We start from the raw sequence: 16,724 nt of genomic DNA, 5'->3' as shown, positions 1-16,724 counted from the left end.
GGTTTACACAGCCGGTATTGAGTGCTAGCTAATTGGTATCATGCTGCCATGCTTGTAATTCCATTCAGCAATACATACTGATACACCACATTAGTAATAATGGAGAAGAACTCTTTTGTACTGGCCTGGGGCTATACTTGAAATGAACCACTGAAAGTAATAAGCAAATGGCCACCCACCCACAGATTAAGTGAGAAGAAATAACTCTACTATATTTTACAACTAATTATGACACCATGGTGAAAGAATAACAACATATATTTACATAATCATAGTCATTTATTAAATTTATGCATTTGCGCACATATAAAAGCTATGCAGAGTATTACCCTTAGAATTTTACTTTACTTTTAAGTAGGATATTTATCACTTTTATGTTAGCTTCTCTAGGAAGGCAATTCTGCTGATGTCCATGATAGGATTCTGTGTCTCCATGCCTTGGTTCCTGCACAAGTACATCAATATGTTTTTACTGTTAAACAAGACATTATAAGATCAACAGTTAATGGTTGACCCAGACCTGTAGTTAAGGTCACTACTAAACCAAATAACAATATAGACAATAAATATCTTTGGGGTCCTATTTCTGCAGTACACATGTTCACAGTACATTTCCATCCTGCATCATGGGAAAGTAGGGTCACTGCAGAGCAATATGTAAAATTGTATACGGCTGCACAATATAATGGTTGTGTATAAATAATAATAAAAATCATGTGACATCTCTTGGGACTTGATTACCGTATTTGCTCGATTATAAAATGACCTAGATTATAAAACGACCCCCCCCAAAATCTGAATATTAATTTAGGAAAAAAAGAAAAAGCCTGAATATAAGACTACTCTATAGGAAAAAAGTATTACTAGTAAATAAATTAATCAATGTAAACAATTTTTTCATATTTAATAAAAGCTATGATTGAGAAAAATATTTTGTGTTTAGTTCCTTTTATTTGCCAACCTGCCCCCCCCGTTATGCACATCTGCCCGCAGGCTTGCCACTCTTCCCCCAGAAATGCCTTATACCCCCTATATGCCATTCTGCCCCATGATATGCCTTTTACCCTCTATATGCCACTCTGCCCTCAGAAATGCCTTATACCCTCCTATATGCCACTGTGCTCCATGATATGCCTTCTAACCCCCTAAATGACACTCTGCCCCATGATATGCCTTATATCCCTATATGCCACTCTGGCATATAGGGGGTTAAAAGGCATATTATGGGGCAGAGTGGCATATAGGAGGTTAAAAGGCATTTCTGGAGGCATATATACATATATGATTGCAAACAGCAATCACACTCCTATCATGACCAGGCAGCCAGTACATGCTGGAACCTGGGCATGATAGGAGTTACAGCCTCCCTATGCCATGCTACCCCCCCTACACATTCATGCTATCACACACACACATATTCACAAACATTTAAACACTCATTAATTCCCTTAATCACTCATACTTGCTCATAAACCCTCCCCCACCCCTTACCTGAACTGCAGAACTCTCACTCGCAGACTTCTGCAGAGGCACGGCTTCTTCCCTCTGCAAATTCTCTTGTCCCGCCCCAGAGGAAGGAGGGGAGCAGAGGCACGTGACGTGCATTCACGTGGCTCTGCTGGGTTCCTGTTCTCCTGGCCGGTACAAGAGACGCTGCTCGCACACTGTGCGACCAAAGCACCGGTAAGCAGCCTGGCCCTATTTGAGGTCTGATTAGAAGACGACCTCGATTATAAGACGAGCAAATACGGTATTTTTCAATTTTACTTTTTTTTATTTTTAAGTTGTTTTTTTTTTTTCTATTTTTGTAAAATTATTTTTCTATTTTTTTCATTTCATTTTACTCTGATCCCCACTGCAGATGATCACAGAGTAAACAGAAAGCAGGGCCCCATTGCCCTTTATTGCTAATTGCAGTAACTGGGACCAGCATGCAGGGGAGCTCATCAGAGGTAACAAGAGTGTCAAGATAAACTGTTTAAATGTGTTAACCCTCATCATTGCTTCTAGCGCCAACGGAGAATGCCTAAACTTTCATTGGGCCGTTTTTCAGTATTTCAGTGTAATTGACACTTGCACTGCTCCATTATGTGGCCCTTATAAGCTCCTGACTGCACAAATCAGTCAGCAAGCAGGCCATTTGGAAGAATTTTTGGAAGAATTCTCAGTAACTTTATCTCATGGTCACTGTCAATGTTACCCTACCTTCTCTGCCGACCACTTTCGTGTCCATGTTTTGCACAGTTCCACTTTTTCCTCTGCTTTTTCTTGTCCCTTCTTTCATAGTCTGCGTCTCTCTCCGCTATCTGCTCTGTTAACCAAGCCTCCCGGAATGCTTCCGCAAAAGGAAAATCTGTCCGCAATATTCTGGCCTCTGAAGGGCCACGATGCTCTACACAGGAACACCCTCTCCCCTGTTCCTCCAATCGTGGGAGAGGATGTGCACTAAGGCTCCACCCCTTTGCAGAAGTGCTCAGGGAGGCCTGGTTAAAACACCAGGAAGAAGGCCAAGAAGGTGAGAAGCGGAGCCGTGGAAAAGGAGACAGCAACACAGAACCGGTCAACAGACAAGGTAGAGAGAAACTGTTAGAGAGCGAGTGTGTGAGAGCAACGAAATGGAAATGAAAATTCTGAGCTCTCTGCTTTGTTTTCGTTTGTTTTGTTGGGGGTCACACTTTTGGACTCTTTTCAGACATTCGTAGAAATTAACGAAATTGGCAAATTTTGTTAAAATTCATACAAATGCGAATGCACACCAAACGCATACTGGCACCAGAAAGATCATGCCTTGAGGTGGCAAATTGAGACCCATGTAAAGCCTAGTTCTGCATACCTGGGAACTTCCCAGTGTCAGTTATCCTGCTCCTAATAGGGGGTAAGAGTGGAACAAAATATCAGTCCCCCAACACAGGAATGGATATGAAAGTTTTGAAGGTTACAAAGTTGTAAGCATAAACAAGTTTTAAACCAGTAAGATATACATACAAAATCAATATTCACACATCAGTATACCTATATTGTTGGCAGATATATTGTGTTAAACTGAAAATTCAAAAGTTGAATCATGGCTACCCTCAGGATTTGCAGGTCCAGTGGCAAGAATAATTGGTTGGTCCCCTTTGCTCTTAGGAAGGGGGAAGTTAGGCCCATACTCTACTTTACACTTGAGGTAAGGACTGCAGATCTAGTAGAAGCTGAGTGCAGGAATATAAAATTCATTCAGACCTAGAGAAACCATGAGAGAGGTAAGCAGTGGCAATGTGGGGACCTCCTAAATGTGGGGCCATGGGTAGGATCCCCAACTTGTTCCTGTCTAAGGTCAATGTAAATTGCTGTGCATTTTTGCAGACCTACAATTAACCATTTAAGGATGAAGGACATAATATTACTGTTAGCCAAATGGTCATTGAATATTACTTCCTCCTCTACTGTGAACGATCACTGCTGGCTGCCGTGAGACCCAATCAGAAAAGTAACGGCCAGGTACTTTAATGCATGTTATTGCTCGAGGAGCCAACCACAAGTACGTTACCATGGACAGTGTCAGTAAACATTGCCCTTGTCAGGGTTTTCTGCCTCCGTCTTCCTCAACCTGATCATGAGTCAGAGTCTGGCATAGAACAATGTTGTGGTAAATAAAAAGCATTTTTTTTAATATTAAAAATAATTTTGTGTTTTTTGCTGCCTGATAACTCTGTTATAGTGTGATCAGTTACTTAGAAGATTAAGGTGGGAGGGTCAGCATCCAAAAAAAATTGGATCATGTCCATCTAATTTTTTTTCTTAAGTTTTTTTATGTATTTAATTTTTTAGTGACTTTATATGCATCATATAAAGTCACTATAAAATTAAATACATAAAAAAACTTAAGAAAAAAAATGAGATGGACATGATCCAATTTTTTTTGTCCTGGCTACGTCTACAAAAATGTGTCTTGGCTTTATAGACCTTGTTAATTTTAAATGATACATTATCTATATATGTATGGTTTGAAAAGAAAGCCGTACTTGTCCTGACAAAAAAAATATAATTTGCGTGGTTAAACTAAATGAGAAAATAATACAGCAAAAGTTCTTAAAAACCTTTTAGTACTTAAATTCAAAAAAGGAAAAAAATATCATTAGTCCTTAAGGTGTTAATTAAGTCTAGCTCTCATTTTGGAAAATATCTAGAGCCTCTAAGAATGTGTGCTCAGAAAAGTGTCTAGTTTAAACATGCAAAGGATTATAATAGATCATTTGGGTGGCATCCATACACACAACAAAAAAATTACATTTCAGCCTGAGCGGAGAAAGTATGGTGGTCTCAAAATATTCATTCCTGAAGTAAAGGAGTTTGGAGGGTTCTGACTGGAACAATAGCAAAGGAACAAATAAAATGAGTTATAAATTCATCTATTTGCTCTTCTATGACCCTTTCTTTTGCTCCTCTTCACAGCAACTACCCTGGGAAAGATACAATGCTTTCTCCTGTCACAATATTGAGAAAAATTGAAACAGCAAAGAAAGACCACCAGATGCTTTATTGTCTTAGACGTTTCCACATAATTAGCTGGGAATAAAAGTTCTCTGCATGGTTCCATTGCATTGAATGAACTTGGATATTGCTACACAGCAGTGTGTTTTATGATTCATGCTCTGTTATCCAGTGGCTTTTCGAAAACTGCCAGCTACTTTATCACTGCCGGCCAAGAGCAAGCCCATGACTTTAAATGCAGTAATGCAAAGTTAACTGTGCATGACAGATGTCCATGAAATTGTTTAACACACACTCATTCACATATACATCTAAGACACAAAGCTTTCATCTATTGCCTGTAAGTAAATTCTTGCTACAGTAGTGCCCTATATCCAATACAAAAACATAAAACCAAAAAAAAAACAGATATATAATTGTAAACATTTTATTCTTTGTGAGAAATCTATAAAATGTTTTTTTCTCATACAAAAAAAACATTACACATATGTCTGCTTATAAAATATACAGTTGTTGGACATTACAAATATGCATTAATTAAATGGGAATTTTTTTAATTTATTTCTTGATTTTCACAACATAAGTGTTATTAGGGGCCCCAAAACACATTTGTACATAGATAATAGCATTTCAAATTGCAGCTGAACATGTTGACAGAGAGTTACCAAACTCTACTTCAAATCACAACCATGGCCAAATTTTTATTAATAAAGTAGACTAGGCATGTGCTAGGGATGTACCAGTAGTGCCATTTTAGGCCAAATAAAGAGGGTAAAGGAGGATGGTTGTAATTCTGTCCCTGCTGACTTCCACATATCCATTCATTCTTGACCTGGTCCACCCACTTTTATCGTTTACTTATACCTATAAAACATCTTTCAGTTTTGTGTTTCTAGGGCACTGGTTGGGGTTGGGGTCAATGGCTTTTGTATCTAGGGATGCATTAAATGTAAATCTTGCCCTTCTTCTAGCAGAAATGCAATGAATCCAAATAAACTAAGCACAATGCCTTGCCTTCTAAATACTTCTTTGTAACATTGAGGCTATTCACAAAATATTTACTAAATTTGCTGTGACAAGGTGCTCCATAGCAACTGTGTTTTTAGATGCAAGTTTGACCAATAAAATGACAGAGGATACTTTCAATAAGGCTTACTGCATATCATAGATTAAATACCCCTAGTCCCGCCACCACTTAAATAGTGACTTACATTAATAATGTTTTTTCTATCCCAATACTGACCAACTAACAGTTCATCACAAAGTAGTGAGTCTATGGTGGCAACCAAATGATTATAATAATGACCTTTAGGAAAATCATAACTTACTATTCTAAATTTTAAATTGAATCACCTATATTAAAGCAGGAATTTCATCTGGTATCTTCACCCATCTAAAAATTTGTTGTAGTTCCAGACATTAATCAATCTTCTGGTTACATCTTCAACTGTAACTTGTCACAATAGCGTTACATAGAAAAAACCTTTATTATGGCGTTGACCTATAGTTTTGTATTGGTATATTTTATTAATTACTTAGGTTAATTTATTACTAGCAATTATGTAATGTATTTCATGTTTTATTCAGTAGTTGTAAAGACAAAATTAGTTCTACTGAAATTAGGAATTAGCTGCATTTATTAAACCATGGAATAAAGTTATTTAATCTCTATTAAGAATATTGATTAAGCACTTCCCCCACCCAGCAAACCAGTTCTTGATCCTTGATTGTTGTTTGCTCTTATATTGTATGTTTCCTATGTTTGAACTGATAGACATAATATGGATATTATCTTTCCTTTCACATGGTAGTTTATTTACATTATAAGATTGTCTTGATTTCACATGGAAAGTTATATATGAAGTGGACATTGAATCACTGATCCTGCTTGATAACATGACCTTAATTACCCAATCTCTCGAAACGATCTTGAGGATAGGGTTTGTATCCTCTGCCCTACTGTGTTCCCTCACGGAGGTCACCAAAGACTTGAGTCAATGACTGAAATCCATTCATGTGAAATTGTAACTGGGATTTGAAGAAAGCACTTATGCTGTCATACTTTATTAATTTAAATCTAATACTAACTTCAATATTTTAGGACTTGAGCAATATCCTCTGCTCACTGAATTATATGCTATGTACTGTTCACTCACATTAAGTCTTAAAAGTCAAATACTTGAATACATCAATTTTGTGAGCCTGATTCTGCCTACTACTTCTTTCATTCTCAATTACTTTGTACGTTATATGTATTACGGTAGCAACTCTTTTAAGTTTTCCTGTTCTGTGGATCTGCATGATTGTTCCCTCCCAATAACTTGATTATGTACTGTTATTAGGTTACAGATTGCAGTTGGTTCAGGAACCCTTTGAAGGAAGTTGGTGTAAAGAGAGAGAACATTGGGAAAGAAAAAGCACTGAGCTAAATGTACCACGTTAAGAGAAATATAGAGTATCTAAAACAAGACACACAATCTATAGTTATGCATTTAGTTGTTGTAAAATCTGTCATGGCAACAGCAAATTTTAATGGGGACAGGCAATATTAGGTAGAGGCACACATTGATAGATACCGTATTAAGTCTGAAGGTAACTGAGATTTTATATTGACTAATAAATACTAAAGTGCATCAATATACCGCTCTCATCATGTTACCTTTTTGTTTCCTTTGACTATTATATAAGAAATTACTTCTGGATGTATATTACTTAAAATATACTCAGTGCCCGCACAAAGCAGAGTGATCACTACTTAAGCTTGTTGTCTGGCATCTGCAAAAAAAAAAAAAAATTCTCTTGCCATTGGCAAATATAATGAACTCTTCAGCACTGGAAATGAGCTGCAAAGTTTATGTTTATGTGGAGGAATGAAACCATCAACATTTTTGCAAACAACATTTTATGGAAATGACAGACAAAACCACTTTCCTTCTTTATTAGTGGAAAAAGCTAATGACTTCTTGTAAAAGTGTTGATTCCCCAACAGCTGAATAAAAGGTACCCCGGCAGGGTGCCAATTAAATTCTACAGTGAGTTTGTCTGAGTCCCTGTCTGTGTATGTCTGTAGTAGGGCAGTTCTATGGTTGTATGTGTGTACTGTGGGTGGCCTGGCCATTTTGGTGGTTATGTTCCCACCCCTCTTACTATGACCCTGGTCAGGCCACTTTTATACCCCTGACAGCTTCATGAAGCACAAAACATGGGGCAATACATGCCATGAAATTGGCAACAAAGCCAAGCAAAAGAAGGAACAATACACTGTCAGGATGTGATCACAATATGGCTGATTGGATCTGGAAGCAGATGCCAGCAGCAACCATTGTTTGAATGACTGAAAAGACATGACCCCCAAGGCACGGAAGAAAACGAGGCCCTCTTCATGAACCAAAGGGGGAGGGGAGGAAAGGTGAAACTAATGAATAAATCTGGCAATGAAAACCAAGAAGTAAAAGAAAATGCTAAGGAGAACTTTTATGGGGGAAAAGGGGGCTGGCCAGTCTGTAATAGCTCTACCACCCCAGCTTGCGGAACATTTTCACAGACAATAATTTCTTAACAGATGGGAGCCCTGGTAAAAGAAAAAAAACTAACACCCACCAGCTTCTCAGCAGTTGAGGTTCCCTGTTTGTTTAGTCTGCTCACTGCTGCAGCCGAGGCAGGTGTTTGCAGAAAGGACATCCACTTCAGCAGGTTACATGCCTCATGGGCTGCTTAATAAACAGCACTGGTGCATCAACCATGTTTTGTTAACGGATGTCGGACTGAAGAATGTTTGGGATCTTTTTGATCTTATCCGTCTGATACACATTATAAAAATTTAAATTATTATTGTGTATTTGTGTTCATTTGGCGATTCAAATTGAAGCGGTTGTAACGTGCCTAGGCAATGAATGCTGTCTGAGACTGCGCACATTTTCATATCTGTATTTTGTGTATATAATTGTAAGTGGCATTAGAAACTGCCTATCAATGCTTTGAGTCTGGGAATATGTTCCACTACATGCCTTGGTGTCTCTTTCTGCACGGTGGGTGTCAATTTCTCTATGTTTGGTTATCTTTCTTCTACTCTTGTTCTGTGTCAATTCACCAGTTCGTTGTCATGAAACACAGTTCAATAAATCCATCCTCTGCCTCACAAGTTTAATGTTCTCATCTTGTTTGTGTCTCTTACTTTCTGTAGACAGCTTCTAATTTGTTCTCTCAAAAGAGGCAGCTCAGTCAGGCACTATAAAAATTCTAAGATGGGAGGTTCCAGATGCTGCTGAGGTGTCAAATAGTGAAATATTGGTTAAAAGTTGCCATATTGGTCATTCTAAGTGTGGATGAAAAGCAGATATACCATTTTCACAGTAAGTGAGACAAAATTATATATATATATATATATATATATATATATATATATATATATATATATATATATATATATATATATATATATATATAGCAGCTCACAGTCCCACTACTCTGTCTTTTGGGTTATATAACAGCACCTTCTTTTGGATTATATAACAGCATGATACTGATCTAGTGCTTTTATAAATGGACATTAGATATCAGTGATTAAGATAATTGCTTGGAAGAAACAAAATATAGACAAGCCTCATTTTACTGCTCTTATGCACTGGTGTATTTAGTTTTTGTGTAGCCCTAGGCCTGACTAAACTCACCCACCCCAATCTTAATTTGCCCCACCTCTTCCTGCCCAGGCCAAAATTCTTCCTGTTTATGATCCACCCTTTCCTCTGTACATTCCACCCTTTCCTACTTTGGTCCCACTCCTTTTCTTCATCTACATTTTCTTAAAAAAAATACCAGCCATAGTCACATGTCACAATGTTTGGGAACAAAGATGGCATTGGGAAGCTATTTGTCCCTAGACAGCTTGCCAGTTTACTTGGCTGAAAAATTCAGTCTGTACTTTGGCAACTTCCTGGCTTTGTGGTGCTGGTATTGGCAACTCCCATTAAGATTATTAAGTGGTGCCACCCACAAAAATTAGTGGACAGGTAAGGGCAGGGCTAATGCAAAACTTTTTGCCACCTTAGACAAAACCTTGTTTTGCTACCACCTTGCCCCCAACGTTTGTGCTGTCTTTTGTGTCCATTGGGGTCAGGGTCATGTGAGCACATCAAATACATGACCCGCCCCTTGCATTGATGGCGCCCTTTGTCCTTTCCTTCACTGTGCTACACCTCTCCCCCCTTATAGTTCAGGTATAGATCAAATAAACAGCATTGCAGGTATAGACCAACTGAAAAATCACAAGCAAACTCAGCACTGAAGGCATACATCAAATAAATAACGTATGGAAACCCTAAACTTCAGGCATTGATCACAGGTCGCACAACCACTGGCATCAAGATTGCACTTATAGGATTTGCGCTGCACCCAGAGTGCACGCATAGGACTTGCCCCAGCACCAAGATTGCATCCACAGGGCTTTCTCAGCACCAATATTGGAAACATTGGACCCAGACTGCACACATAAGGATTTGCCCCAGCAACCAGATTACAGACAGACATGGGATGGGTCCAGATTGTATCCACAGTGACCTCCTCTCAGAGTCTCAGGTCTCCTTTCAGTCAGGAATCCTCTCAGTCTGACTCATGTGCACCTTTTATTCATTCTATACCTTTTGGGGGCTTTCAGAATGCACACATATACACTATCCTTACAAATGCCTGCCCATAAACACATGCACATTCACTCTTGCCCCCACAACACCCCAGCTTACACTTGCCTTGCATCCAAACACTTGCTTGCTACACAAACACATTCTTCCCTTTCTCATAATTCCCCTTTTTCATTATCTATGCCCTTTCTGCCTATCTCTTCCCTTTCTCATCACCCACTTTCCCTTGATCTCCTCCCTTCTCTTTGTCCTTCCATTTCTTTTTATCATCCCTCCTTGTTCTATTTATCTCTCCACTTTTTCCCATTATCTCTCCTCCTCTTTTTCCCTATCTCTCCTCCCCCTTTCTCTTTATCGCTCCCCTTTCTTTTCATCTCCTCTTTCCCTCTCTCCTTTCTCCCCTTTCTCTTTATTTTTCCTCCTCTTCCTCTTTACCTCACTGCTTTTCCCTATCTTTGTTTCCAAATTCACAAATATGGTCTATACCAAACGAGCAGGAAACAAAATTCTTTGTCTCAAAACAATTGGACCAAAAACTAAACAAAAACTTAGTCTGAATTGTTTTACTAAAATTCTAATAATTAGTGTTTCAGTTTTGTTGTTTTATTTATTTTTTGGCTTTAATTTAGGAAACTTCACTAAAAAAATGTATATTCTTTTAAATTTGGAATAGCAATTTTTGTATATTTATCTTTGTGGAATAGCTGATTCCAAAAGCCCTGAATCAAAAATTGTAATGACATATTGCTCATTTAATGCAAAGGCAGTTTTTTTACAGTTACAAATTACATAATCTAAAAATCTTAGAATCACGGCTTCATTTATCTGACTTTATTGCCTTTCATTTCAGAAAATAATTTACGGCTTGCATTCTGACATTTAAATTAAGAGTATGCACTAATTCTTGTGCATAACAATAATGAATTTATAAGCTGTTCTCAGAGGAGCAGACAAAGCTTAATTATTATGCACATGATACTAAAATTCACTATTGGGTTGGTAAATGCAGTTTTATCAGTTTTTGTTTTAAACGACAGCATAATTACCTTTAAAAAATATTGCATCGTTTTCATTAATAATGTGGAATGTTTTAGGTATTAGTTTGCTGATGTAGTATAATGTTGTTAATCATGATGGGAAGAATTCATCTACAACTTGTCTGATAAAATTCTTGACTTTCATTTAAGTAAATTTGACCAAGACTCTGCTGGATCAGTTGAACTCAGCTCCCTGAAATATACTGTACCTCCAAAAATTTCAAATAATCAGAGGGATGTTTTTATTTTAGGGAGTGTGGTTAGATCCATGGCCAGGTGCACAAGTCCTTACTTATCATAGGACTTTGAGACCTATCGGTAGCTATTTATAAAATTGACAAGATATAGCAGAAGAGTACATTTTATTTGCACATTGTAATTCACATTACCGGTATTATGACTTTAGAACACTGTGATGCTCTCATATTCAGCAAACATTCTGAACTCATGGGACATTGGAAGAGGAAAAAGGGACACCTAAAAAGGGTCATTTGGCAGTTATGACGCAGACCTGTCAGGCTCATTTGGACTTATATTATTACATCATATTACATATATATTAGTTTATAGGGGTACAGCATGTATAAAATCCTGAATATGGGAGAGGGAAGAGGTAATGACAGTAGAAGAGAGACACAAGTCATGAGAGGAACAAAGAAGGCGGTTAGGGGTGTATTTGGATAAGAGGGAAGAGATGTAGGGGGTACAGAGTTGTTAAAGGTCAGGGGTTGGAATTTGATTCTGAGTTCAGAAGAAAATCTGATCAGTGCTCGGTAGAAAGTTGCAGGTTATTTATGAACTCATCAAATGAGTTCAGAGTTAACTGAACTGAACTAGGACTAGGTTTGTTTCAAACATTGCTAGCAGCCAAATTTCTGGGTTAATTATACTCAGAAGGCAGTATGTTAACAGGACTGCCTCTACCATTTAGGCAACTAGGTTGCTGCCTGGCGTGAAACTGTAATGCTTTCTCTTAGATCGGTTGGCTGATGGCAGAGGAGGCCCCTGCAGGAGACCAATAGAGTGATATAAATTAACAATAAAATTTAGAATAGCAACCTGCACAGTCTATTTATTATTATTATTTATTGTTTTATATATAGCACCATCAAATTCTGTAGCGCTGTACAATGAATAGACAGGACATAACAAGTAGTATGTAACATAACAAATTGACTTACAGAGACGAGGAGAGGAGTGCCCTGCTCAAACGAGCTTACAGTCTATAGGACTAGTCTATAACAACCTATTATTTACAGCTTTTCAGTATTGCTGTATGTTACTATTCTTCAGTATTTTTCTAGGGGGTTTTCCCTCCCAAAAATTGAAGGCATTATTATGTATTGTCATTGAAATTTCAGAATTTACTTGTGCAATGCTTTTCCAAAAATCAGGTTTGCCTCAGGCCCTCACCTCCTTGTCACTAGACATGAATTAACAGAAAAAGTATGTTAAGTGAAATAACCAATTGTTCCAATATTTGCCTTTGCAATCATAAGTTGACTTTAAGAACATGTGATAATAGTGTCTATCAGAGCTAGAAATTATACCCAAAATCAAACCCATGAAGAATCTAATGATATTTGGAATATAAGACTGGCAATTTGACGGTATTCATTAATCCAGAAAAGGCGAGTCTTATATACCATAAAATAGGTCATTTCTTCTTACTGTATAGATTTCAAAATGGAATCCATAACATCTACAACTAAAATATTTAGCATTCACACCCATCCTCCATCTTTTACAGGTAAAGATACGGTCAAACAGTAAAGAAAATAGCTATAAGCATGGATTTACTTTGATAAATTTGACCCTTCCGTAAAGCAAAGTGGACTGAAACTTTGATAAACGACCCCTACATTCTTTACATTATAGAGCTTAAGATCCTTGCCCAATGGAATCATTTATCACCATGTCAGCGATATCCCATATGTTGGAGTAAAGTAATTAGACTTTTTTTTTTGTCTTCATATCTTTTGTGCTTCAAATTTTATTATGTAGCTCAAGTGTTGATAGATACACGTATGTTATTATAGCTCATGTGAGGTCCTTACGTTTTAAAGAGCTAGTTTTGTTTTAAAATTATTTGGTCACTATAAAACTTTGATTTATTTTACTGTTAACATTTACTAGTACTGTTTTGTTCTAATTATTACTAGACTTGGGCGCCGGCCAACTCTTTGTGTTCGTCTTCGTGGGGGAATAAATCTTCGTATACCGCAAATATTCGCCCATTCCTGTGTTTGGTTTGGGCTAATATTCGTGTACATTCTTCGTTTTTTGTAGAAGGAGTTATTACGGGGTAAACGCGGTACGGACTACGCAGCAGCTTTATTGGTCACCTGCAGGGGCGACCAATAGGGTCGCTCATACAGACTTTTAAAATCCTGGTCCAGCAACTTGGCCAGCAGAGGCCACTGATCTCCCTGCTCCAACAGTTAAAGGTCTGTACAAGCGACTTTATTGGTCGTTCGTACGGACTTTTAACTATTGGTGCAGGGAGACCAGTGGTCTCTGCAGGCCAAGTTAACCCCTGACGGCAAACCTACGGTTATCCGCTCCCGTTATCTAAGGTAGGCTAGATGGGGAAGGGACCAGGGAGATTAGTAGACAAAGACGAACACGAAGATTCTTTGTGTTGTGTGTCTTCGTCTTGCCGCCGCTATGTTCGGTATTTGGGCTGAACAATGAAAACACACACTTCGTGTTCGTTTTCATGTTTGCCCGAATACGAATGCACAAGTCTAATTATTGCTATTAATAACTTATTTATGTAAATCCATCATATTCTTTGGTGCTGTACAGTCTTACACATGAATGTGTTACCTCATTATACCTGACTGCTATAGAGTATGTTATGACTTATGTTCAGGGCTGGACCGGCAATCCCAAGGTGGCCCTAGGACTTTCAGTCCAACGGACACCTGATGGGGCTGACGGCTCTTACCATGCAGCCAGGTGTCTCGGGTGAGTATGAAGTGCCGATGGCCAGCACCTCATTGTAACAGATGGCCAGTTTGGCTTGCCTATGTGATTTAACAAACAGTCTCAAGAGTACTGCTTGTAGAAGACAGAAAGCTCACCTGTCATATATCTAAAATTAATCCTTCAGGCTCCCTGTGTTTCAAACAGTTTAGACAGAGTGACAGTTCAGATTGCAGTAATGATTGTATAAATCTGAACCTCACAGAGACTATTAAAATGACGAGATTCACTTAGCCCCTACTACAGAGCAGACTGGAGATTTTCTTGCACAAATCATGAATATTTCTACAATATGCTCAGGTGAGTACACATGGATCAATCAGTTTGTTTATTGGACCTACACTTGAACTGTAAGATGGTACTTAAGGACTCTCCTTGAGGAACTTTGGCCTAGATAGCAAAGTAGATTTCTATATCCTTTTTTTGGCTGTAGTTGCTATACGATACTATGTTATATTGATGATCATCAATATAGGAAATTTTGCAGTGAACTGTACTAAACAAATGGGTACTGTTGGAGCAAAGGCTTACATAACATTTACTGTTGAACATTTTATCTCCAAACTGTCACTGACAACATATACACACTGATATTGATAAATTTCCCACTGACTGTAATATCGCTAGTAAAACCAGTCAATTTAAAAAAAAAAAAAATAGATAGTTGCTCTACCTTTTAATTGTGATTTATGTATATATGCACATGTCATTTATATACACTATATGGACAAAAGTATTGGAACACCTGACCATTACACCAACAGGGACTTTGATGACATTGCATTCTAAATACATAGAATTTAGTTGGTCCCTCCTTTGCAGCGATATCAGCTTCCGCTCTTCTGGGAAGGCTTTCTACTAGAGTTTGGAGTGCTTCTGTGGGCATTTTTGCTCACTCATCCAGTAGAGCATTTGTGAGGTCAGGCACTGATGTAGCACGAGAAGGCCTGGCTCACAACCTGGTACTCTGCAGAAGTTGCCGGAATAGTAAAAAAAAAAAAGTTAGCATTTACTAAGTACAAAAAATGCCAAAGTGAGAACAATAGACAGATCTCTAAGATTAGGCAGAAAGAGGCAAAGCAAGTTATAAGAGCTGCCAAAGCACATGCAGAAGAGAGAATTGCCCAGTCATTAAAAAAGGAGATAAAACAATTTTAGATACATAAATGAGAACTGGAAAGTAAATAAAGGATTAGTTAGATTAAAAACAAAAGATGGTATGTATGTAGAAGTGGATAAAGGACTAGCAGACTCAATTAATATTGTTCTTCAGTTTTTACAAATGAGATTAATAAGGAAGAGGTTTTACTTTACCTGTCTAAGGTAAAGACAAATAATTTGATAGGCCTGATGGGATACACCCCAAGTTATTAAAAGAGCTTAGTGGTGTATTAGCAAAACCATTAACAGATTTATTTAACCAATCTTTGTTGATGAGAATAGTCCCAGAAGATGGGAAATTAGCAAATACTGTGCCCATTCACAAGAAGGGCATTAAGGAGGAGTCAGCCAACTACAAGCCTGTGAGTCAGTAGTGGGGGAATTAATGGAAACTATGTTATAGGATAGGTTGAGCATCTAAAGTCACATGGGTTCCAAGATCAAAAACAACATGGGTTTACTTGAGAAAGATCATGCCAAGCTAATCTTGATTTTGGATGACTAGAATAATTGATTAAGGTGTTGCAGTAGACATTGCGTATCTAGATTTCAGCAAGGCAATTACATTTCAATCTCTGAGTTTAGATCCCAATATTGTTGAATGGATTAGGCAGTGGATGAGTGAAAGACAACAGAGCGTTGGAGTAATCGGAGCAAGATCTTGTTACCGGTGGGGTACCTCAGGGATCTGTACTAGCACTCATTCTATTCGATAGATATGTGCAAACGGGCCAAAAATGATTCAGACAATTTTTTCAGTTTGTTTTTGGCCCATTCGTTTCCAGGCAACAAACTTTGTTCCCAAGCAACAATTTTCATTCCCTGCCCATTAGATTCGGACGAAAATTGGGGGGGACATGACTCCGTAAATTCTGCCAAAATGGCGGCACTGCAATTGGAGGAGATGACAATACTGCAAGTGCCGTCACTTTGCTCTCACATGAACTTTTGAGGAAGTTGCCGGGTTATGTCCGTGGAGATGCGGACGAAGAAAGAAGATTAAGGATTGAGGATTGAAGATTAAGGACTGAAGAATGAAGATAGAAGAGAGAAGAAAAGGTAGAAGATGCAGATGCAGAAGAAGATGCGGAAGCTAAAGTGGTCATCAGAGAAGGTAAGGAAACATTTAGAGAGCGTGAGAGAGAGTGACCTAGAATGAGTGTGAGAGAGTGTGAGGAAGTGTGAATGTGGACCCACGCAAATTTACACTGTTATACAGGCTGTACACTCACTACTTTACATTGTAGCAAAGTGTCATTTATTCAGTGTTGCCACATGAAAATAAAATATTTACAAAAATATGTACAAGTGTACTCACTTGTGAGATGCTGTCTATGCACTTGTGTGTGTGTGAGCTAGTATGTGTACTTTGTGTGTGTGAGCATGCATGTGTACTTCTGTGTGTGTGAGCATGCATGTGTATTTC

The sequence above is a fragment of the Spea bombifrons genome, chromosome 1 (assembly GCF_027358695.1).
Source record: "Spea bombifrons isolate aSpeBom1 chromosome 1, aSpeBom1.2.pri, whole genome shotgun sequence".
NCBI classification, from domain to species: domain Eukaryota; kingdom Metazoa; phylum Chordata; class Amphibia; order Anura; family Pelobatidae; genus Spea; species Spea bombifrons.
Note: the sequence above shows the minus strand (reverse complement) of the source record.